This window comes from Ambystoma mexicanum, chromosome 13, assembly GCF_040938575.1.
Source record: "Ambystoma mexicanum isolate Mex_15411 chromosome 13, UKY_AmexF1_1, whole genome shotgun sequence".
Classification (NCBI taxonomy): domain Eukaryota; kingdom Metazoa; phylum Chordata; class Amphibia; order Caudata; family Ambystomatidae; genus Ambystoma; species Ambystoma mexicanum.
The window spans coordinates 783119040-783145062 of NC_090938.1; the positions used below are offsets into that span (position 1 = coordinate 783119040).

General features: G+C 47.3%; 1 protein-coding gene across 3 annotated transcripts in view; it reads left to right on the forward strand.

The window, feature by feature from the left end:
* The window catches only part of LOC138521950 (uncharacterized), an 872547-nt gene that overhangs the window by 246040 nt on the left and 600484 nt on the right, over positions 1–26023 (forward strand). The gene's annotated exons all lie outside the window — the stretch shown is intronic.

Sequence of the window (26023 nt, forward strand, 5' to 3'; positions counted from 1 at the left end):
TGTTTACTGGTATATGGGAGACAGGCCGCATACCAGATAGCTGGAGGAAAGCCATAGTGGTCCCTATTTTTAAAAAGGGAGATAGAAAACTGCCTGATAACTATAGATTGCTGGCCATGGCAGACAGCAGTTGTAAGATCTTCTGCTCCCTTTTAGTGGAGAGGTTAAACATTTGGATAGAGGAAAAGGGACTATCTACTCTTCAAACTGGATTTCGGAAAGGGTACAGTACCACCGATAACCTAACAATGCTGAATTACATTATAGCAGGGTCAAAAGATAAGGGGGAAAAACTGTATGTGTGCTTTGTAGACTATTCGAAAGCCTTTGATAGTGTTAATAGGGGGCTTCTGTGGAAGAAACTAAGTGAGAAAAATATCTGTCCCAAAATTTTGCACTTTCTAAGGGAAATGTATAGGGAAACCACTGTCTCCATCTGTTTGGGCAAAGGAGGGATGATATCTCCAGAGATCGCCACTAACACTGGTCTAAAGCAGGGATGTGTGACATCTCCCATACTGTACAATTTATATGTCTCAGATATGTGGGAAAGTTTCTCGACTATAAATAATTTTCCACCAATAGTAGCGGGAAAACCCATTTGTGGCCTGATGTATGCGGATGATACCGTCCTCTTGGATAAAACTCCAGTAGGGTTGCAAAGAATGTTGAATGGTCTATTATTGTATTCCGAAAAGAATAACCTAAGTATCAATATAAACAAAACTAAGGTTATGGTATTTGGAGCCACCAGGCTCGAAAAGAAAAGGCTTTTTACTAGGTGGCAGATAAACTCGATAAAACTAGAGGTAGTGGAGGCCTACCCTTATTTGGGGATGCCTATTCTGAGCAATCCCTGCATACATTTTTTCCAAGAGGCGGTAAGTTCTAAAATAGTAAAGAAATGGAAAGTTATAAGAAAATATATCACCAGTAAAGGAGGTCACTCTGTCGAAGGTCTACTCGAGATATATAAAAGTTGTATTATTCCTGGAATTTTGTATGCATTGGAAACTGTAGAAAGCAAATATTTGAGTAAGCTGCATCTACTTGAAGGGAAGATTTGGAGACCAGCTTTAGGACTCCCAAATTCGGTACCAATACAAGCGATAAGATGCGAATTGGGGCTAATATCCCTTTCGACCCTATGGAAAATAGAATGTTGCAAACTTTATTTAAGAATAATATTGGGGGATGGGGATGAAGGTAACATGCTCAACCTTATAGGTAAAAATAAAAGTGAAGGCAGATTTAAGAATCCCTATTTTTTAAGTTTACAGAAAATAGTATTAACATTTTTTGAAGTCCTAGGATATAATGTACATATGGGAAAAGATGACATTATGTACATCAAGAAAAGCCTTAAAGATAAGGCCTTTATCTGGGATTTATGCGAAAACCAGTCCTATTTATACAAAAAGTCTAGATATTCCTCTTATGCTCTCCAAGGCCTCAAGCCTGCTACACCAAGACAGTATCTGCTTAACACGGGAAATAAAGCTATGAGAAGATTCATACTACAATTACGGCTGAACATTCTCCCGTGTAATGAAATTATCGGGGCAAGAACAAAAACTCCTCGAGCAGAAAGATTGTGTAGATACTGTAATATCGAGGTGGAGACTGTAAGACATATTTTAACTTTCTGCCCAAACTTAAAAGAATACTATATTAAAGGGTATTCAAATTTAGTAGGGGACATGCAAAGAATTGAATCAGACCAATTTTGGTCAGTTATTTATGATGGAGAAATTAAGGTTTTTATTGGGGCAGCCTTTTATATTTGGAAGCGTGTAATGGGATGTATTTTGTAAATGTGTTTTTTAGAATCTAGTCTGTAAACAAGAATTAATTATTAAATGTGTTGGCTAATGTTTTTCTATGTGAAATATGTAACTATGTATGGTTAATGTAAAAATTCTGTAGTGTATAAGGTTTTAATTAACCAAAAGCACTTTAAAATAAATAAAAAAAAAAAAAAGGTGTAACTTTGGACAACCTCGGGGAAGTCCTTTTTTTGGAAGCACTGGAGTGATTGCTGTAGGCTTTTTCCTAGGAGTCTTGGGTTGCCCCTTTGCTCCGGATCTGGTAGTCACTGCAGTAAGTTGCTCCAGTGGGAGAGGAGTGATTTCTGTCATCTCCTGAGATAAACCTCGCAGGGTTTTCTCTCTTGCAGGTTTTGTGAGCTCCTGTAACCTTTTACTAGGAGGTCTGGGGGTATGTGACACAACTCCAAGAGCTTTCAGGTCATTACCCAACAGAACTCTTCCTGGTACTTCACATTGTATACTGACAGGTATCTTCACAGCCATATCATTACACTGGATGAGAACTGGTAACTGGGGACACATCTGCACAGGCCCTCCAGCTAACTTGGTGAGGCATTTGGGTGCCTTAGCAACATCCTCTGCCTTGAAAAATGATTCATCCACCACAGTTATGCTGGCCCCAGTGTCCCTGATGGCAGGAGTCTCCTGACCATTCATGTGGACACTGTCCTTATAATACTCTTTAGTATTATCTGGGATAGAATTATAGACATCTAAATTCTGTTGTTCCCACAACCCCAGAGAGACTAAAGAAACACTGGCTGAGACTCCAGTGGGTTCATCAGCCAGTAGTAGAAAGTTTCCACTTGCCATAGGGACTTCCTCCTCTGGAGCGAAGGCTAAGGAGACAAGCTGGACCCCTGAAGGTTTACCCTTACATCTGGGATCTCCTTTCACATGGTCAGTAGCCTTACAAACATAACAGGATCCAAAGGCCCTTTGGAATGGAGGCTTGTTCTGACCTCCTTCTGGTTTGGCACCAGAAGGTATACTACTCTGCTGTGGTTTCCCAGGTGGCTTACCCTTATGGTGTGGTTTGGGGCCCTCTTTGGAATTGGAATTATTAGAATTCTCTTTGGATTCTTTCTTAGGCTGCCTCCCCTCATCCTTCTTCTGAGTTACCCCAGAATCCTTGTGAGTAGCCCTGTTGGCAACCCACAAGTCAGCAGCCATAGCTAGCTTTCTAGGGTCTAATTCCCGTGAATCAGCCAAGTGCTGTCTGAGCTCAGGAGAGCAGGCATCATAAATTGACTCCATCATTACAAGATTTCTCATTCCTTCATAAGTGTTCACTTTGTAACCCTTAATCCATCCCTCTAAGTTTTTCAACCCTTCACACACCCAGGTAGCCCAAGGGGTACCATCATGCTTTTTGAGGCTCCTAAACCTCTTAAGATACTGGGAAGGGGTCTTCCCAAACCTAGCTATCAAAGCTAGTTTCACACATTCATACTCTTTCCTATCCTCCTCCCCCAACTCCATTACTGCATCAGTCGCAACAGGGGGAAGCCTAGAGAACAACCAGGTGAGTAACTCATTACCTGTGATGTTCTGGAGCCCATGATTATACTCAAACATAGACAACCAATCCAACACATCCAACTTAGGCTCATACATACCAATCAATTCTTTAGGCATCCGGGGTCTTTTAGGACTGGAACTTCTAGAGGAGCCAGAGAGAGAAGCATTCTCAACAGACAATTTCTTCATTTCTAGCTCATACTTGAGCTCCATTTCTCTTAGCCTTAGTTCTTTGTCAGTTTGAGCATTAAGTTTCTTGTACTCTAATTCAAGTTTCATTTTCTCCAGTTCATAGTACTGAGGACCAAATGTGGGACCTGGCAAAGGCCCAGTAGGTACAGCTGGTAGAGCAGACAGAGGCCTAGAGGGAACATCTACAATAGTTTCATCCTCCTCTTCTGGTTCTGACCCAAGATCATCAATATCATTGCTGTTCTCTACATTTGCTGGAGTGGTAGGTTCCTCTGAACCATCATCCAGACTTTGGTTTTCTAACAACCTTTCTATTAGCTCCATTTTCTTTTCTTTAGTCATGAGATTCTTATGCTTACAGAGAAGTCTTAAACAATCAGCAGTTTTTGTAGCAAGGGACTCTTGACTATAACTTTCCATAGCAGACAGGTTAGAAAATGACTTTTTATTTTTGTGCTTAAGCTTTGTGGTTAGTTGCACTAAGGTATCTCAAAAGTACACTAAAGTGTATGCTCAATACAAATCCCACCGCTGTACACCAGTGTTAGACAGAAACCTGTGCAGTTCCCTCTGGGACCACTGCAAAAGATTTAAGACTACAGGTGTTTGGCAGTAAACCCACTTGGTAGCAGTCTGAGTACCACCCAGATTTACCTGGTAGCTGTGGCTGAGCAGTCAGACTTCCCTCAAGAAGAGTTAGGCAGTATACAGGGCATACATAATAGGTACAGAGGCACAGTAGCACAAGCAAACACTGACCAGAGCTAGGTGTAAAAGTATATAATTATTTATTTAAAAGACACACTCATAAATTACACTAGCACAGAAAAGGTAAGTAAGTCAAAACACAGTCACTATTACTTATATGTACATCCCTAGTTATTTGTTGGACAAGTCTAAGTTAACACCACTTATTTCCAAACAGAGGTGAGCGCTTAAGGTTAGATGGCACTCCAACAAGTTAGTTAAAAAGGGAGGGAAAAGGCAAAAGTAATGAAATTAGCAAGGCAAAACACTTTTCAGAGATTCACAGTGAGTGTAGAAAGGCAGTCTATTGAGGAGCAAGGAAGTTCGGTTGCCAGGCCCACTCTATGGGGAACCAGGCGAAAAGATGCCCAAGATCACACAATGTCACAAGTCTTTACCGGTGAGTAGAAAAGGTTTTACCAAGTTTAGAAAAGTTTAGTTAGGGTGTCCCAGGCTTACCCAGGGTCGAGAGCCAAGGGCTAAATCTACCCCGTACAATCGGTGGCAAGGGAAGCCGGGCGGACCACGGTACCTTTAAAATGGAAAGGATCCTCCAGCGGTGGCAGTTGTTCCTGGTAGTGGGTGCAAGTCGCGGCGTCGTCCAGAGGAGGAGAAGATCTCGTCGTGGAGGAAGGCTGAAGGTCGTTGCACTACCAGGGAAGAAACCAGCCCTGGAGTTTTTCCGGTTAAAAGGATGTTACCCCTCTTTCGCGGTTGAGGTAAAAAGTGGTATCCCGGTTGCCGGGGTGCTTGGCACAGGCAAGGCGGCCACGAGATGCTTCAGGGCGGCGAAAAGAAGGCAGAAACTGGTTGTCCCCACCAGTCAAGGGAAGAAGACTCTCCAGGCGGGAGATCTCCTCTGTCGTTGGGAAAAGTGGTGAGACGGTTCCGCAGGGCTCCACCGGTGGTGTCGTCTTGGCAGGTCGGCTCGGCTTCTCCCTCTTCGGCTTCTTAGGTCCTGTGGCGACTTCTGAAGAACCAGTCCCAAAAACCCTGCTTTTATGCAGCAAACCCCCATTCATACAGCCTAGCTGTCACTCAAACATGCTAAGTGGTGAGCGGGGTGGCTCACCACTTGGGCCAATCACACCAGAGTGCGACATGAGTTGGCAAGGCAACTCAGTCCAGGGTGCCTAAACCCCCTCCCACACCCTCTGTGGTACCCAGACAGAATGGCACCACTTTGGAGGGCTTCTGTGCAGAAGCCCGCCAAAAGTGGAACAAAGGCTCGACTCTGGTTCAGGGTTACTGAAGTGAACCTAGATGCCATTTTGGCGGCGAGTTCTGGCAAAAAATCCCAACCGGTGAATTTATATTAAATAAATAAACCGGCGGTATCTTTAACATTGCACCAAAAAGTGGTGCATTAAAATCAATGGGAAATCCCATTGGGAAATATTCCGGTGGAATATTTCCGTGGTATCCACTGCCACCAGCCAGAAACTCGGCGAGGGGGGACGGGACAGTACCCCCTCAACAACAAACCCAGGGGCAATCTAATTGCCCCTACCAGTACTTCCACAGTATGATGGTTTGTACTGGTTAAGTTCCTAAGTTAAGACTAGTAAAGTCAATGGGGACTTTACAGACCCAGGGAGACAGTAGTCAGTCCCAGGGTGTGGAGTCTATGTTTGGGGGTCTCTATGACACCCCTGTGTTACTGCACTGAGGGTGCTGTGTAACACACATTCAAAAACCAATGATAGGCTATGGGGAAAAAATACCCCATAGCCCATAAGCACATAGCAAGTCACAGAAACACTCTCAAGTCATGCCCAAGAGTGAGGGTAAAAGAGTCTCACTCTTGGCAGGAGAATAAAATAAACCCCGAAAATCCAGCAAAGCTGCTGGGGGACTCACTAGGTTAGGAAATTCAGCCTAAACAGAGAATTCTCCCTAACAGGGGGCATCCACCAGCGTTTGGCACATGGAGCGGTGTTATGCAGGGCGAGGGTTAAGGCTATTGGGGAGTGGTCCGAGAGGGTGCAGGGATAAATCTCACAGCTCGAAACTGCATCTGAAAGGGATGAGCTGATAAGCCAGTAGTTTATATGTGACTGTGAGTCATGTACAGATGAGTATTAGGTGAACCGTTTTTCTTGTAGGTTCACGCCATATGTCAATTATGCATGTTTGTTGTATTATCTGTCTAAGGACTAGTGCGGCCCTCGTGGGCTCCCGGGTGACAGCTGAAGAGCGGTCGAAAGACACGTCAAGAATTGTGTTGAAATTCCCTCCCGATATCACCTGTGCATCTCCGGATGTGACCAACATGTCTAGTATTGTGCCATAAAAGTCGGGGTTTTCGATATTGGGTCCGTAGGTATTGACTATCACTATTTGTCGACCCGCCACCTCCCCCCAGACCAGTACGTATCTGCCCTGGGAGTCTATCTTGCTGTATAGATATCAGAAACCCACTTTGGGTGAATCAGTGTGAGTACTTCTCTAGACTGGGCCGAGTACTGCGTGGGAGAAAGCTAGTGTTGACATTTCTGAGCGCGTGTGTCTCTTATCACATATGCTGCTGTTTTCCTGGCTTTGACCGGGTTGTTCAGCCCCCGATATTCAAGGAGAAAAGTTTAATCATCAGTCCCCTGTCAACCTGCGCCATAATCATTGCTTATCTTAGTTCCATTACCTGTGCACCGATGCGTATGCGCCCAATGGGCGGCGTCTGCTGCAACATAACCCTCTGATTTTGAACTTTTAACATCCCCAACAAATCCTGGCATAGTGCCAAGGGTATTCTTCTTGGCCCACCTCCACCCCGACCCGCACCATCAACCCCAACATGATGATGTAACTTGTTAAACATTGGAGTCCCTGCAACATCCCCTCTTACCCCCACCACCCTCACCGCACCATCAACCCCAACCTGATGATGAAACCCAAACAAAAAGCTTCTGGAGTTCTCTGGGGGTGCGGATATTACGGCCCACAGCTGCCGTTTTAGGAAGTCACTCATCCGGCGAAAAAACAGGCATTTGTCGGTGCCACCTCGGACCCCCACTTCCCCACATTTATGCAATTGTGAAAAAGGATATCAAATTCAACATAATCACTCAATTATTCCTCCTCGCTCTCCTGCAGGATTCTGTAGGTCATTCTGGCTGTTTCTGGGTCTCTACGGTGGTAGTGGGATGGTGGCCTCTATGTATTCCATGGCCATCGTGGGGTGTTCAAAGAAATGTGCACGTCCTCCGTGCTGTATGCGTCGTTTCGCCGGGAATAGCAATGCATACGGGACCTGATCGAAGGACTTCTGGGCCTGCACGCCCGCAGCAAAGGCTGGGTAAATATGGATATTGTCCCCCTCATGCCGCAGAGGGCCATTCTCCCTTGCCAGTCGGAGGGCAACGTCCCTGTCCCTGTAATTCAGCATCTTGGCAATTATGGTTTGAGGCGGGGTGCCTGGTTTGGGCGTCGGGGCTAGCGTGCAGTGGGCTCTTTCCACTAGGAAATGTTCAGAGAAGGCGTTGTTTCCGAACAAGGATTTCAGTAGGGACTCTACATGTTTCTCCATCGGGCCTTTGTAAAAGGATTCTGCCACCCCCCACCATACGAATATTGTTGCGGCGGGATCGGGACTCCAAATCGTCTCACTTCCCTTGCAGTTGGCCCACCTCGCCTTTCAATTGGGTAAGATCACAAGTGTCTGACCAATGGGGTCTTCATTATTACCGATCCGTGTCTCAGCCTCCGTCACCCGTGCGCTCTCTTTCTCAGCAGGGCTTTCAGTGAACCAATGGTAGCATCAGTGTCATCCAATTTCACATTGACAGACATAAACCCACTTTGTACCGTGGTAAGGAGTTGTTCGTACCTGGCATATTCGGAGGAGGTTGATGGAGGCTCAGCACGTGATGGAGGTGTGGCCGTTGGCATCTGGGAGCTCGTAAAGGAATCCATAGGCCCAGTTTTCTTCTTCTTGGATCAGGCTCCTTTGGTCATTGCTGAGTAATAAAGGCGTGGATATAGAATTGACTCCCACGTAACAGGCACAAGGGTATGCAGAGGAAGGGTAGCTCTTTATGAAGTACCGTTATGGTCCCACACCAGGTCCTAGGCTGCTTTCCCCATGCTGTTACGGCCCCGTCCTGTGCGTGGATCATGACTATGATTGTGGCCGATGTAATCAGCAGCCACACGCCAGGGCAGCTGGATGAGCGTGTACTTCAAAACAGTCAAGAGGGGTTATGGCAATCAGTTATTCCGGTTATCTCAGGGCTCATGTAATGCTCAGAACTATGGGAGCGTAGAGTAATTAGCAAGGCAGAAACCAGAGTAGGGTTTACCATTTAGTCTAAGGCACAAGGAGTGACCCCCTGCGTAGCTGCAGAACTTCAGCGTATGTTGGATAGATCTTGTAGGGGGGACCACACTTGTGCCACTTCCAACCATAGATGAGGTCTAATCCCTGGGCAACGAGCGAAATGTTCTGCAAGGGCTTACGTTGTCAGTGCGGACTAAGTGTCCGGTGCGCACTACATCCCTCGTATGTTTCCAAAGGGGGATTTATTCCCAGGCATCCTGCACATCGAAGATCCCCAGGCACCGCTAGCCGGGGCGGGGGGGGGGGGGGGGGGCGGAACTGCACCACCTGGCCCCCGACACCAGGGAGATTTATGAATTCTGCACAGTCTCTGGGTGGATCAACCACCTGGGCTAAGACATCCTTTAATTCGCCTCGCAAGCCTCGATGGAATAACGTGGTTCTTCTGTTTTCTGGCCACCTAGCTTCGGCAACCAGTCTGTTGAAGGTAGGAATGTACGTTAACAAGTCCTGATTCCCCTGTCAGAGAGACAAGAGTTAATTGTCTACTGCTTGTTCCTGGGTATGGCGAGCAAAGAGTTTTTACATTTCTCTCTGGAACCCCCCCGACGTCATGTAATAGAGGATCGTCATGGGTTACCAACGGCACCGACCAATCTGCTGCAATACCACTCAGGTATGATAAGACAAAAGCTACCTGAGCTTGGTCGTTTGGAAATGCTCCAGGCCTACAAAGAAAATGAAGGCGGCACTGATTGATGAATGCCACATACTTCTGTGGGTCGTCAGAGAACCTTTCTGGTGGTGCCAGGGGCACTGTTCCAGGTAACGTGATCTGTACCGGAGTGGGTAGTATGGCAGGGTTTTGCATCGTTGGATTGCTTCCAGGTACAGGCGTCTGTCCTGCCTGTGATTGCAAGTATTGCCTGCTAATCTCTTCAGTGCGTTCTCTGGTCACTATTAGGCCTCTCCGGAGGGCATTTGTCTCTTGTCGGGCAGAATGAACCTCAGCACGAAGCTCTCCTAATAATTGGGCCAATTGGTCCATTTCTGATGTCTCCATGGCGCCCAGGTGGATTTGTTATGATAGGCTTTGCGTTCTGTTACGCTCACCTGGTATCCACAGGGACGCCACCCAGCTGGGTTACTCGCTGGTATGCTTCTCAGCTTTGCCCCAATGTGGTCTGCGGGGAAGGTTCTGCCTGAAAATACAGGAGGACTGTGTTCAAGACTGACAGCGTGGGTAAGTATCCTCCCTCCACCCCTGTATGATTTCAGTCCCTCTCGCGCCCTCTCCTCACCTTGTGGCAGAATTAGGCGTGCTCTCCGTCCTGCCTTCTTTGCAGGGGCGCGTTGTCTTTCATGGGCGGGTGCGGTCCAGTTACTTCACTGACGCCGGCCCGTTTCATATTGTTCAGGTAGGTCTTATTGCTGTTCTTTAGTTTTGTTGCTATCCTGCATCTTTCTTTGTTTAAACATGTCTCTTTTTTCTCCCTTAGGTATGCAGAGCTTCAGCACGGCGAACTGGCTTGGTTGAGCCCCGCTGGTAAATGATGGCGCATTAAGAGCACTATGATGCAGTAAGTAAGCGCTATGCGCAGCGTTGCGAAATCTTGCCTTTGCTAACCTGTGTTTTCCTTCCTTGTAGGTCAGTGTTCTTCAGCGTGAGTGGAATGTCCGGAGTGGTGCCAGCCGAGAGGCGACCAGCCAGGTAAGCCTTTTGAGCAGTTCGTAATTTGTAAATGTCTCTACTGCTTTCTTTAATGTTGCCTCTCTCTTCCTCTTTCAATTAGACCGCAATTAGAAGGGTCGGTGCCGGAGGGGCGAGGTGTGCCAAACCGCCCCCCCCCCAAGCACAGCAGCGACGAGGTACCCACGGCCGCGTGTGTTGCGGCGGCCACAGCAAGGATCCCCGCCGCAGGGTCCAGCAGGATAATGGGACAGCCTCCAGGGTACACATCCAGGCGGGGACGGACTCCAACTCGGTCGTGGGCAGCGCTGTGGGGAAGCCTGCGTGTTGTCTCCAAGCGGGAGCACAAGCTCCGTCCACTCAGAGGCCCAGGGCCACCTCACCGACGGCAGGCTCGAGTTACCACAGCCTGGTGCCCCCAAACAGCTTGCCGCTTCAGCCGCATCTGCCTCAGCCACCGAAAAGGGTTACCTGGCCAAATAACATCTGATTTTCTAGGGATTTCATAGCAGGAGATGCACGGGTCTATTGGGGACCTGTGTATGTCGTGTGGGGCTCCCAGGCAGCTTCCGAAGAGGATTTATGGTTTATCCAGGATTATAGCCAGAGAGGAGCTCTCGCCCTAGGCAGCCATCTCGAGTGCGCGCAACAGCGCCCCCTCCTCACACAGTTTTTTTAATGAGCTGAATATGTTGATATCCTAATGCATTTGGCCGAATAAAAGGCAGAGGCGTCAGAAGGCGACCCTGATGCTTCTGAGGGAGTATGGAGGCTTTGGTCTCCCTGACTATTATGGCGACTATCGGGACTCTCAATTGAGTGTGATACTCGAGCATATACGGGAGGACCTTCAAACGTACTGGTCCTACCTGGAAGACCTAGAGTTCCACCCCAGGAAGGTCAGAGACCCTTTGTGAGCTCCATGTAAGGAGGTACCCCCTGAGATTGAGGGAGCACCCAACCCTGGAGGTACTGTGGTCAATATGGAAAAAGAGCAAAGCAAATAAACTGTCTTTGTGGCCCTCCGTGATGGTCTTGGTGTGGGGGGCCCCCGATTGACTTGACGTTGCTGAACTTCTGTCACTCTCAGCAGTGGTCTGATATGGGGTTAGAGAGGGCAGACAAACTTTTCTGCTGAGGTAGATTATTGACGCTTTAAGAGCTGAGGGCTTAACTGCTGCAGGCTACATTCTCTATCTTTGATTATATCATGCTTAAAGGGATCTTGACTGCTGAGAAGTGGTGGGATTACCTTTCCCGGGTCCTCACGTTTTTTTGATAAGGTCCTAGACACAGCAACGAGCAGGAAGGGTATGATCTCACGGCTACATGAAGTGCTGATCACATCTGATTTGACGGGGAGACAAACATTCAAGAGATTTTGTGAGGACTTGGCTGAACGGGAGATTCCCGATGAGGACTGGGATATAAGTTATAAGATCGTGTTTGAGGTACTCCAAGGCTGGCATTGTGACCCACCGGCGGCTGTCCAAAACATTTCTTGGTGTCTCACCCTTTCTGCCCATGAGGGTGTGGTCAGGTGGGTAAGCTGACGCATGTGTGGTGGAGGTACCCCAAGGTGCCGATATTATGGGAGGAGGTCTTGAGCTGGATCAAAGAAATTACTGGAGAACAGCTTTCCCTGGATCTCCTCCAGATATTGTTGGCCTTGCCTACGAGAGACAGGGAGGCCTATAGGCTTCCTACAATGTGGGAGGCAATGTTGAGAAATAATATGCTTGGGAACTACTTTATTGTATTGTCAGCCAACATGGAGGCATCCACATAGCTTGGTTCATAAGAACCAAGCTATGCGGTCTAGTGTTTTGGGTGTGGTAGCCAAGGGACTACTTTACCTGGACTATTTTGTTGGGGCTATTTAAACCACACCTGAGCAAGACAACATGCTTCGCGTTACTTTGCAGCTTGCAACGTGAAGCTCACCGTGTCCAGCTATTCCCTCGAACCTCGGAGAAGCAGAACCTGCAAGGAGACAAAAGGAACATCATTAGCAGCCGCATCTTACCAGCAGTCTTCATCTTTAAACACTTGCAGCTACTGAGAACAGCTTCCTCGAATCTGCACGCCTCCCGGACAGAACAACCTGAAAGAGGAAGATAGAGGCAACATTAAAGAAAGCAGTAGAGACATTTACAAATTACAAACTGCTCAAAAGGCTTACCTGGCTGGTCGCCTCTCGGCTGGCACCACTCCGGACATTCCACTCACGCTGAAGAACACTGTGACCTACAAAGAAGGAAAACACAGGTTAGCAAAGGCAAGACTTTGCAGTGCTGCTCATAGCGCTTACTTACTGCATCATAGCGCTCTTAATGCGCCATCATTTACCAGAGGGGCTCAACCAAGCCAGTTCGCCGCGCTGAAGCTCTGCATACCTAAGGGAGAAAAAAGAGACATTTTAAACAAAGAAAGGCATGCAGGATAGCAACAAAACTAAAGAACAGCAATAAGACCTACCTGAACAATATCAAACGGGCCGGCGTCAGTGAAGTAACTGGACCGCATTCGCCCATGAAAGACAACGTGTCCCTGCAAAGAAGGCGGGACGGAGAGCACGCCTAATTCTACCACAAGGTGAGAAGAGGGCGTGCGAGGGACTGAAATCATACAGGGGTGGAGGGAGGATACTTACCCCAGTCTGTCAGTCTTGAACACAGTCCTTCTGTATTTTCAGGCAGAACCTTCCCCGCAGACCACATTAGGGCAAAGCTGAGAAGCATACCAGCGAGTAACCCAGCTGGGTGGCGTCCCTGTGGATACCAGGTGAGCGTAACAGAACGCGAAGCCTACCATAAAAAATCCACCTGGGCGCCATAGAGACATCAGAAATGGACCAATTGACCCAATTATTAGGAGAGCTTCGTGCTGAGGTTCATTCTGCCCGACAAGAGATGAATGCCCTCCGGAGAGACGTAATAGTGACCAAAGAACACACTGAAGAGATTAGCAGGCAATACTTGCAATCACACACAGGCAGGACAGACGCCTGTACCTGGAAGCAATCCAACGATGCAAAACCCTGCCATACCACCCACTGCGGTACAGATCACGTTACCTGGAACAGTGCCCCTGGCACCACCAGAAAGGTTCTCAGATGACCCACAGACGTATGTGGCATTCATCAATCAGTGCCGCCTTCATTTTCTTTGTAGGCCTGGAGCATTTCCAAACGACCAAGCTCAGGTAGCTTTTGTCTTATCATACCTGAGTGGTAGTGCAGCAGATTGGTCGGTGCCGTTGGTAACCCATGACGATCCTCTATTACATGACCTCGGGGGGGGTTCCAGAGAGAAATGGAAAAACTTTTTGCTCGCCATACCCAGGAACAAGCAGTAGACAATGAACTCTTGTCCCTCTGACAGGGGAATCAGGACTTGTTAACGTACATTGCTACCTTCAACAGACTGGTTGCCGAAGCTAGGTGGCCAGAAAACAAAAGAACCACGTTATTCCATCGAGACTTGCGAGGTGAATTAAAGGATGTCTTAGCCCAGGTGGTTCATCCACCCAGAGACTGTGCAGAATTCATAAATCTGGTCGTGCAGCTAGACCACCGATTGCAGGACCGAAAGGCAGACCGGTCTAAGACGGACCGTCAGACCGTCTATGTTCGACCAAGGGAAAACGCACCCTGTGTACCTGAAAATGCTGTAGAACCCATGCAGATTGGAGGGATACGGCCTCCATTAACAAAACAAGAGCGGGACAAAAGAAGACAACAACAGCTTTGTTTGTATTGTTGGAAACTAGGACATTTCCTGAAGGACTGTCCAGTAAAACCCCAAGAAGAACAGTCGGGCCACAGAGAAGGATGAAGCTAAGGAATAGGAAAACTACCAAGCTCGACAAACATCGAGGTCAGTTTGCTGAGTGAGAAGAAAGAGTTGCTGACCTCGCACTTTGCAATACCAGTGATCTTAATTAACCACCGACAGTCTTCAAGAATACATGCCTTCGAAGCATACATCGATAGTGCAGCAGTTGGAAATGATATTGATCAAGAACTGGCAGCAGAGATGGGGCTTCCTTTGTGTTCTAAGCCAACTATGGACAAGGTAACCACCGTGGATGGGACAGAAATCGCTTCTGGACCAGTAACCCAGTGCACAGCCAGGGTAACCTTGCTGTGCCAGGATGAACCATCGGGAATCTATTTCATTCGATCTCATCAAGGCACCTCAGTTCAGGCTAATACTAGGGATGCCATGGTTGGTTGCTCACAACCCTTTGATAGACTGGTGGGCACGAAAAATAACCTTCCCCGGTGACTGCTCCCCTGTCTGCTATTACCAAGAGGAGAAACCCAATGTCTGTATCCCCATGACTCCCGGAGCAACAGTATCAACCCCGGGAGCAACTAATACCTTGCCAAGTGAATACCGGATGTTTTCCGAAAAGGACCAAGCCAATACATTGCAGCCGCACAGGCCCTATGACTGTCAGATCGACCTTGTTCCTGGTGCACAAATCCCTTGCGGCAGGATCTACGCTCTCACAGAACCAGAAAACCTTCATTTGAAATCCTATTTAGACCAGTACTTTGCAAACGGATTTATCCGTCCTTCGACGTCCCCCGCAGCCAGTCCTTTGTTCTTCGTACCGAAAAAGGAAGGAGACTTGAGAACCTGTATACACTACTGCGCATTGAACCAGATCACCGTGAAGAACCACTAACCCTTGCCACTTACCCCTGAGATGGTAGACCAAGTTAAAGATGCCCAGATGTATACCAAATTGGACCTTCGAGGAGCGTACCACCGGGTCCAAGTCAGAAAAGGAGATGAATGGAAAACCGCCTTCCGTATTAAGTACAGCTTGTTTGAATATCAAGTCATGCCCTTTGGGTTATGCAACGCTCCTGCGGCATTCCAATATTTCATGAATGACGTCTTAAGGGAGTTAATTGATGTGTGCGCCTTAGTGTACATAGACAACGTCTTAGTATACTCAGCCTCGGAACAAGGTCATGTCAGGCACGTTCGTTCAGTCCTCACCAAGCTCTGTCAACATCGCTTGTTTGCAAAGCTTGAAAAAATGCTTTTTTAACGTCACTGAAGTAGAATTTCTTGGTTTTATCCTTACTCCAGGAGGCATCAGAATAGAATTTCTTGGTTTTATCCTTATTCCAGGAGGCATCAGAATGGACGTGCACAAGGTAGATGCCATTCTGAAATGGCCTTCACCAACATCTCTGAAAGGGGTACAAAGCATGCTGGGCTTTGCGAACTTCTACCGCCGGTTCATCCCAGACTTCTCTCAGGTTATGCACCCAATCACAGTACTATTACGAAAAAACAATAAAAAGTTTACTTGGACCGAAGAAGCCTTTCAGGAACTTAAACAAAGGTTTACCTCCGCTCCAATCCTGCAACATCCTCGTCCAGACCTCCCTTATGTCGTTGAAACTGATGCGTCCAGTCTCGCAATGGGGGCTGTCCTTTCACAGAGAGACCCGGAAACTGGCCAGCTGCATCCTGTGGCCTTCTGGTCAAAAAAGTTCTCACCTCCAGAGATTAATTATGCCATCACGGACAAGGAACTCCTGGCTATCAAATCCACCTTTAAAGCCTGGAGGCACTACCTTCTAGGGGCCAGACACACCATTACAGTCATCACAGACCACCGAAACCTGCAATATCTCAAAAACGCCAAGGCCCAGTCCTCGCGCCAATTACGGTGGGCCCTTTTCTTAGCAGAATATGATTATGTAATCACATTTCAACCAGGTGTCAGAAACAGAAAGGTGGAGGCCTTATCTCGCATGTGCATAGATGAAATAGCATATACAACTCCAGACCCATTACCTATTATACCTGAAGACAAAGTCTTGGGTATCACGACATCCTTAACACAAACAGAACTACAAAAAGAAATCCAACGGACAGTGAATCTTGATGCCTACCTTGCATGGAAAACTCAAGGAGAACAATATACCATCAAGGACCATCTACCTTTTTTTAGGGATCGCCTATATGTACCCAAGAAGGAATTACAACAGCATATTATTTCAAACTATCACGATTCACTGATCCAAGGGCATCCTGGGATTGCCTAAACCCTAGCTATGGTGAAAGAGAACTTTTGGTGGCCTACCTGGCGTAAGGACATCATTCAGTATATTCAGTCCTGCGGTGTCTGCGCACAACATAAATCACAGAAACAAAAAACACCTGGTCTCCTATAACCATTGGACATTCCTCCAGTTCCATGGCACACTCTTTCCCTTGACTCCATCACTGATCTACCTCCAAGCCAAGGGTTCAACACCATCCTTGTAGTTGTGGACTTATTCTCGAAGATGGCCCATTTTATTCCTCTCAAAGGCCTCCCAGACGCAGCCACTTTAGCAAAAGTATTCCTGGAGGCCGTGGTTAAGCTACATGGCTTCCCTTCGGTTCTGGTCTCTGATCGAGGCAACCAGTTTGTTTCAAACTTCTTGAAAAAATGTTGTGCAATGGCGCAGATCGATGTTTGGCTATCTACCAGTCACCATCCCCAAACAGACGGTCAAACCGAGAGAACCAATCAGACACTCGAGCAATATTTACGGTGGAACGAACAAAGGAATTGGAAAGACCTACTATGGATAGCTGAATATGCATATAACAATTCTTTGCATTCAAGCACGGGACAAATGCCCTTCTATACCCTATACGGCAGACATCCACGTACCTCTGAACTAGACCTTCCAGCCAGCTTGGAAATGCCAGCGATAAAGACTCTATACACAACCATTACTCAGGCCTTCAAAAGGGCAAAGGAACACCTTATTCATGCCAAAGAAAAACAAAAGAGATTTGCCGACCAACACCGGAAAAAGGCCCCTGATTATCAAGTAGGAGACAAAGTTTGGTTAGCCGCTAAATTCGTACCCATCAAGGGAACCCAGACCTTTCATCCCAGATTCTTAGGACCCTATACCATTAAGGCAATTATCAACCCAGCAGCCGTGAAACTGGATTTACCACCTAATCTACACATCCACCCGGTATTCCATGTGTCCCTCCTGAAACCAATGCAACCTGGCACAGGGATTGGGACACCACCTAAGCCCATATTTGATGACGGAGAACCAGAATTCGAAGTCAAAAATATCTTGGACTCTAAATACTCTAGGACCAAGCTATATTATCTCGTTGACTGGAAAGGATTTGTACCACAAGATAGATCCTGGGAGCCCAGTGAGAATATCCACGCACCACATCTAATCAGGAAATTCCATTGGAACTTCCCAACCAAACCTGGGCCAGACAGAAGGAACACCAATGGAGGGGCCTTAGGGGGGAGTGCTGTCACGACCCTCGCCCAAAAACCCCTCTGGCATACCCATTGGCCAGGTGGAGTCAGGACTCAAGCCTCTAGAGCCTGGCATCCTCTCTAAAAGCCCTCATGGGGCCAGTCCTGGCGCCTATGGCTGTTTGTTTTTCATGGTGTATGAGCCTATGGCGCCAGGATCATACACCATGAAAAACAATGTGCTTGGGAACTACTTTATTGTATTGTCAGCCAACATGGAGGCATCCTCATAGCTTGGTTCCTAAGAACCAAGCTATGCGGTCTAGTGTTTTGGGTGTGGTAGCCTAGGGAATACTTTACCTGGACTATTTTGTTGGGGCTATTTAAACCACACCCGAGCAAGACAACATGCTTTGCGTTACTTTGCAGCTTGCAACGTGACGCTCACCGTGTCCAGCTATTCCCTCGAACCTCGAGAAGCAGAACCTGCAAGGAGACAAAAGGAACATCATTAGCAGCAGCAACTCGCAGCTACTGAGAACAGCTTCCTCGAATCTGCACGCCGCCCGGACAGAACGACCTGAAAGAGGAAGATAGAGGCAACATTAAAGAAAGCAGTAGAGACATTTACAAATTACGAACTGCTTAAAAGGCTTACCTGGCTGGTCGCCTCTTGGCTGGCACCACTTCGGACATTCCACTCGTGCTGAAGAACACCGTGACCTACAAGGAAGGAAAACACAGGTTAGCAAAGGCAAGACTTCGCAGCGCTGCGCATAGCGCTTACTTACCGCATCATAGCGCTCTTAATGCACCATCATTTACCAGCGGGGCTCAACCAAGCCAGTTCGCCGCGCTGAAGCTCTGCATACCTAAGGGAGAAAAAAGAGACATTTTAAACAAAGAAAGGCATGCAGGATAGCAACAAAACTAAAGAACAGCAATAAGACCTACCTGAACAATATCGAACGGGCCGGTGTCAGTGAAGTAACTGGACCGCACTCGCCCATGAATGACAACGCGCCCCTGCAAAGAAGGCAGGACGGAGAGCACGCCTAATTCTACCACAAGGTGAGGAGAGGGCGCGAGAGGGACTGAAATCATACGGGGGTGGAGGGTGGATACTTACCCCAGTCAGTCAGTCTTGAACACAGTCCTCCTGTATTTTCAGGCAGCACCTTCCCCGCAGACCACATTAGGGCAAAGCTGAGACGCATACCAGCGAGTAACCCAGCTGGGTGGCGTCCCTGTGGATACCAGGTTGTTACGCTCACCTGGTTTCCACAGGGGTGTCGAGCGGAACTGGGCAGCCACGGTCTCCACCAACGTGATGCGTAGTGCTGAGATGACTGACTGGACTGGCCCACCTAGCTTCGTCTGCTTGACTCGTAGAAGTAGTCTCCTAAAGGCGGAGAAAGGGAATTAGCCACCCGTGGATTTGTGTAATAGCCCCTCACTGCGTCCCCATTTATCACCTCTGATATTCCCATTCACAAAGCTCACCTTATAGTTTTGAATGAAGAGCTCTCCATCCTGCGAGGAACGCAGGGGCGCGTTGATGGCCAGTTACTTCACTGGCTTGAGGATATTGGAAGAGTTCTAGACAAATCTTGTCTCCAAACTTCTAGGCAAAGGACCATAAGTATATAGTTCTTAAGAGTTCAAAAATGTCTGAATAATCACTCTTGTCCAATTCCTTTGTTTATCTTGCAGCTTGGACCCAAATGAAGATCGTCCTGTGCTAGCTGAAAGCGTTCAGGTAAGAGTCTGTGTTATCCAACACTGTCCGGTAAATGCTGCCTAGGTTTTAACTTGCTGTTTTCTCTTTTCTTGCTGGTGCGGTGTAGGCAAATTTGGCGTGCTGGTGAATAATACCTCTGGCGGTAAAATCAGGTAAGTATATGGTGGCAAGAGATTGTCCTTGTTTGTTTTGCCCCTTGGCTCACCTTGTTTTTTCCTTGTCCCCCTTAGGTGCTGGAATGCAACACATTATGATGGAGACAGCGCCGGAGTGTAGAGATGCTGCGAGGAACGGTGAGCATGGCGCGGCACTGCTGCTGGCGATGCGACGCGTTTAAATGAAGTCTTTTTCTGGTTCGAAGATGCGTTGAATCCAGAATCAGGTAAGAAGTCCAGTAATGTTCTTGTTCTAACCTTTCTTCTTCCTTTCCTTCTTTCTAGGCGCTGTAGACTCGAGGCGGGCGTGGCATGAGGCTGGATGCAGACTGCAGGCACAGTGAGCGTTACGCTGCTGGATGCAGAATAACGTGAAGCGTGTGCTGCTCTTCGGGCGTGGTTTAAATAGCCTCCAAAGTAGTCCTAGGTAAGTATTCCTCCACAACCACACTCAAGTAATAAAATAGTCCCTAGGTAAAGTAGTCCCTTCCAAGCCTCACATGGGCTTTGATCTCTTGCAGCATGGTCTGCATCAGGTAAGTTTTAACATATGAGCCTGCCGCCTATGGCGCCAGGACTGATCCCCCATATGAGCCTGGCGCCATAGACGCCAGGACTGTACCCATATAGCCCCTAACAGGGGTTGCTGGGCTTTCTCTGGGGAACATGATGCCTGCTTCCGGGGCTGATGGACTTGGTCTGGATGCCCGGGGATAGGCATCATGACAGTACTCCCCCCCCCCCAAGGCCCCTCCTAAAGTCGTTCTTCCGCTTGGTCTTGGTTTGTCTGGGACATTCCGGTGGAATCTTCTCACCAACCGAGGTGCATGAACGTGGTCACTAGGTTCCCATGACCTTTCTTGTGGTCTGTAACCTTTCCAGTCAATTAAATAAAAAAGTCTTCACTTAACCATTTTGGAGTCCAGGATACTTTTAACTTGAAATTCGGGTTGCCCGTATATAAAGATGGGGTCAGGTGGCTTGGTTGGTCTTGTTCCAGGTTGTATGTACTAGCTTTAGAAGCGACACATGGAAGACGGGGTGAATTTGCATACTGGTAATTCCAATTTGACGTCCACCGGGTTGATAATGGCCTTAATAGAGTAAGGTCCCAAATATCTAGGGTTAAAGGTCCACGTTCCCTTTAGAGGTATGTGTTTTGTGGCCAACCATACTTGATCCCCAATCTGGTATTGTGGAGCATCACTTCTATGCTGATCAGCATTTTTCTTGTATTTTTCTTTCGCTTGTTTCAAATGTTCAGTTGCTTCCTTAAAGGCTTGTGTAATAGTAGCGTGCAGATGGTCCACGGCGGGCATTTCTAAGTGTTGAGGTGAGTCAAGACCTGAGGTTCGAGGATGGTACCCGTACATGGTATAAAAGGGGCTTTGTCCAGTTCCAGAATGTACAGAGTTATCGTAGCGTATTCGGCGATCCATAGAATGTCCTTCCAATTACCTTCAGTCTGGTGTAACATACAACGCAGGTACTGTTCAAGAGCTTGGTTGGTTCTGTCCATCTGACCATCGGTCTGGGGGTGGTGACTGGTTGATAACCTCAAGTCGATTTGCGCCAATTGACAGCATTTCTTCCAAAAATGTGAAATGAACTGACTACCTCGGTCAGAGACCAATACGGAAGGAAATCCGTGTATTCGAACAATGTTTTCGAGGAATTCCTTGGCCAGAATTGAAGCAGAAGGTAATCCCTTTAAAGGAATAAAGTGGGCCATCTTGGAAAAAAGATCCACAATAACTAGAATGGTGTTAAATCCATAACATGGAGGTAGATCTGTAATAAAGTCTAACCATAAGGTGTGCCATGGTGTAGGCGGAATACCCAAAGGTTGCAAAAGCCCAGCTGTTTTTTTCTTCTGACTTTTGTTTTGGGAACAAATGCCACAAGAAATTAGAAATGACTTTATGTCTTTTCGCCAGGTGGGCCACCAGAATTGTCTCTTAATTTTAGCTTCAGTCTTTGCGATACCTGGGTGCCCTTCCATCAGGGTGTCATGATAATTGGAGATAACTAGTCCTTGTAGTTCCTTGTGTGGCAGAAATAGTCGCCCTTGATAATAAGGTAGGTCATTGATGACTGAGTAGTCTGGGCCTTTCTTTACCCAGTCCTGCAGGGCTATTGGATCGAAGAGTTGTTGGATCTTTACCTGAATATCCTCTAGTGTCAGTAGAGTAGTTATGCCAAGAATTCTTTGTTATGAAATTATAGGTACCCGTTCTGGGTTCACATATGCTTCGTCCATCCCTATTCGGGATAAGGCGTCTGCCTTGCCATTTTTACAGCCTGGTCGATAAGTGATCACAAAGTTGAACTCAGCAAAGAACAGTGCCCATCGAAGTTGGCGTGACGATTGGGCCTTGGCTGTTTTTAAATAGTGCAAGTTCCGGTGATCGGTGATTACAGTAATGGTATGCCTGACACCGAGAAGATAGTGCCGCCAAGCCTTGAAGGCGGATTTGATGGCTAATAACTCTTTATCGGTAACCGCATAGTTTAACTCGGGTGCCGAGAACTTTCTGGACCAAAATGCTACTGGGTGAAGTTGACCAGTTTCAGGATCCTTCTGGGACAGGACAGCTCCCATGGCTAAACTGGATGCATCAGTTTCAACTATGTATGGAAGTTCAGGGCGTGGGAGCTTTAATATAGGTGCAGACGTGAATCTCGCTTTCAACTCTTGGAAGGCGTTTTCAGTTTCTTCGGTCCACAAGAAGCGTTTGTTTTTTCGCAAGAGTGCTGCAATAGGGTGTACAACAAGTGAGAAATCCGGAATGAATCTGTGGTAGAAATTAGCAAATCCGAGCATGCTTTGTACTCCTTTAACTGAACTGGGAGATGGCCACTTGAGAATTGCGTCCACCTTTCGAGAGTCCATTTGGACTCCTTTTGGAGTCAGGATAAATCCAAGGAATTCAACTTCCGTAGCATGAAAAATGCATTTTTCCAATTTTGCATATAACTTGTGCTGGCGTAGTTTCTCAAGGACTGCTCGAACGTGCTTCACATGGTCTGATTCTGAAGAGGAGTACAATAGAATATCGTCTATGTATACGACAACACAGACGTCAATGAGTTCGCGAAGGACATCGTTCATAAAATACTGGAAGGCTGCTGGTTCATTGCACAACTCGAAGGGCATCACCTGGTATTCGAATAACCCATACTTAGTGCGAAAAGCAGTCTTCCATTCGTCGCCTTTCTTTACACGTACCAGTGCGAAAAGCAGTCTTCCATTCGTCACCTTTCTTTACACGTACCAGTTGATATGCCCCTCGGAGATCTAATTTAGTGTAGATGCAAGCGTCCTTTACTTGGTCTAGTAATTCGGCAATCAGAGGCAATGGGTATCGGTTCTTAACCGTGATCTGATTCAATGCACGGTAGTCTATGCACTTTCTGAGGTCACCTTCCTTTTTTAGCACAAGGAACAAAGCTGAAGATGCAGGGGACTTGGATGGACGAATGAAGCCATTGGCAAGGTATTGGTCCAAGTATTGTCATAGATGAAGGTTTTCAGGTTCCGTAAGGGCGTAGATCCTACTACAGGGAGGTTGTGCACCGGGTATGAGGTCGATTTGACAATCGTATGATCTGTGAGGTGGTAAGGTGTTTGCTTGTTCTTTTTGGAAAACATCCTGGAACTCTTGATATTCCTGAGGTAACTGCATGACTGGAGTAGCGACTGTGGCCAGGCCTGTGTTGTAGGGTTTTTTCGGGTAACAAGTATCTGCACAATCCGGGAAGGTTATTCTCTTCTCTTGCCAATCAATACAAGGATTATGTGTTTCCATCCAAGGTATCCCCAGTATTATTTGGAACTGCAGGGCTTTGATTAAATCAAACACAGTAGTCTCTCGATGCCCATCCTGACCCAATAGTGTCATCTCTGCGGTGGAATGAGTTACAGGCCCAGAGGCAATTTCAGTTCCATCACCTGTGGTGATGACATCCGAAGTGGTCTTTCTGCAGAGAGGTAGATTTATCCTAGAAGCCAATTCGTGGTCCACATAGTTTCCTATGGCCCCGCTATCAATGTATGCCCTCACTAAGTGCATGTGTGATGGCTGCCTTGGATCTATAAGGACCATTGGTATGATGAAGTGCGAGGTCTGAGTATCCTTCTTCAAGCTCGGCAAGCGGACCTCTACGCTTGTCGGGCGTGGTCGTTTCCCGAGTCAGACTCCATATGGCTTTTATCAGCGGCTCCTACCATTTTCTTGGGTGGTTTTACATGGCAATCCCGTAGAAAATGTCCCGAAGTTCCACAGTATAAACACAATTGCATTTGCCGTCTCCTTTCTCTTTCCTTCTGAGTCAAGGGTCCTTTAACCCCTCCGATTTGCATGGGTTCTGAGGCATCTGCTGCTTTGGGAGTAGCGTTGGGTTTAACCAGCACCCGGTTCTCGAACTTGGCTCGGTCAGCCTTTCTGTCCTGAAGTCTGTGATCTAGCTGGACCACTAAGTCTATATATTCATCGCAGTCTTGAGGTGGGTTCACAACTTGAGCCAAAACATCTTTGAGTTCTCCTCAAAGTCCTTGATGAAATAACGTAATCCATTTTGCCTCAGGCCATCCAGTTTCCACCACCAACCTATTGAAGGTTGTGATGTAGGTTAGAATGTCCTGGTTACCCTGTCGTAGGGACATAAGTTGCTTATCCAGGGCCTGTCCTTGGGAGTGCCGGGCAAATAGTCTTTCCATGCTCATTTGAAAACCTTGAAAATCCCGAAGAATAGGGTCATCCTGATTGACTAGTGGAATTGACCAATCCTCTGCACTGCTGCTGAGATATGATAATACAAAGGCTACTTTAGCTTGGTCGTTTGGAAAGGCTCCAGGTCTGCATAAAAAGTGCAAGCGGCATTGGTTCATAAATACGGCAAACTTTTTCGGGTCCCCAGCAAAACGTTCCGGCGGGGCTTAAGGAATGCTCCCTGGTAGAAACACTTGCACAGGATTGCTCGATGAAACAGGAGTTCAATTCCCCCCGAGTCCAGGTAATGGTGTTTGCCCAGCTTGGTTTTGCATTAACTGTCTAGCAAGATCATCAGTGTGTTCCTTAGAAACAATTAGCTCTCTCCTGAGGGTATTAGTTTCTTGGCGAGCAGCATGTACTTCAGCCCTAAGTTCCCCTAATAATTGGGCCAGTTGGTCAGTTTCTGAGGTCTGCATGACACCCGGGTGAGGATTTGTAGAAAGTCTTTGCTTTCTGTTACGCTCACCTGGTTCCCACAGGGGTGTCGAGCGGAACTGGACAGCCACGGTCTCCACCAACGTGATGCGTAGTGCCGAGATGACTGACTGGACTGGCCCACCTAGCTTCTTCTGCTTGACTCGTAGAAGTAGTCTCCTAAAGGCGGAGAAATGGAATTAGCCACCCGTGGATTTGAGTAATAGCCACTCACTGCGTCCCCATTTATCACCTCTGATATTCCCGTTCACAAAGCTCACTTTATAGTTTTGAATGATGAGCTCTCCATCCTGCGAGGAACGCAGGGGCGCGTTGATGGCCAGTTACTTCACTGGCTTGAGGATATTGGAAGAGTTCTAGACAAATCTTGACTGCAAACATCTAGGCGAAGGACCGTAAGTATATAGTTCTTAAGAGTTCAAAAATGTCTGAATAATCACTCTTGTCCAATTCCTTTGTTTATCTTACAGCTTACACCCAAACGAAGATTGTCCTGTGGCAGCTGAAAGCGTTCAGGTAAGAGTTTGTGTTATCCAACACTGTCAGGTAAATGCTGCCTAGGTTTTAACTCTCTGCTTTCTCTTTTCTTGCAGGTGCGGTTTAGGAAGATTTGGCGTGCTGGTGAATAATACCTCCGGCGGTAAAATCAGGTAAGTATATGGTGGCAAGAGATTGTCCTTGTTTGTTTTACCCCTTGGCTAGCCTTGTTTTTTCCTTGTCCCCCTTAGGTGCTGGAATGCGACAACATTATGATGGAGACAGTGCCGGAGCGTAGAGATGCTGCGAGGAACGGTGAGTATGGCGTGGCGCTGCTGCTGGCGATGCGACATGTTTAAATGAAGTCTTTTTCTGGTTCGAAGATGCGTTGAATCCGGAATCAGGTAAGAAGTCCAGTAATGTTCTTGTTCTAACCTTTCTTCTTCCTTTCCTTCTTTCTAGGCGCTGTAGACTCGAGGTGGGCGTGGCAGGAGGCTGGATGCAGACTGTAGGCACGGTGAGTGTTACGCTGCTGGGTGCAGAATAACGCGAAGCGTGTGCTGCTCTTTGGGCGTGGTTTAAATAGCCTCCAAAGTAGTCCCAGGTAAGTATTCCTCCACAACCACACCCAAGTAACAAAATAGTCCCTAGGTAAAGTAGTCCCTTCCAAGCCTCACATGGGCTTGGATCTCTTGCAGCATTGTCTGCATCAGGTAAGTTTTAAAATATGAGCCTGGCGCATATGGCGCCAGGACTGATCGCCCATATGAGCCTGGCGCCATAGACGCCAGGACTGTACCCATATAGCCCCTAACAGGGGTTGCTGGGCTTTCTCTGGGTAACTGCTTCCGGGGCTGATGGGCTTGGTCTGGATGCCTGGGGGTAGGCATCATGACACAGGTGAGCGTAACAGTTCTAGGGGTTGAGG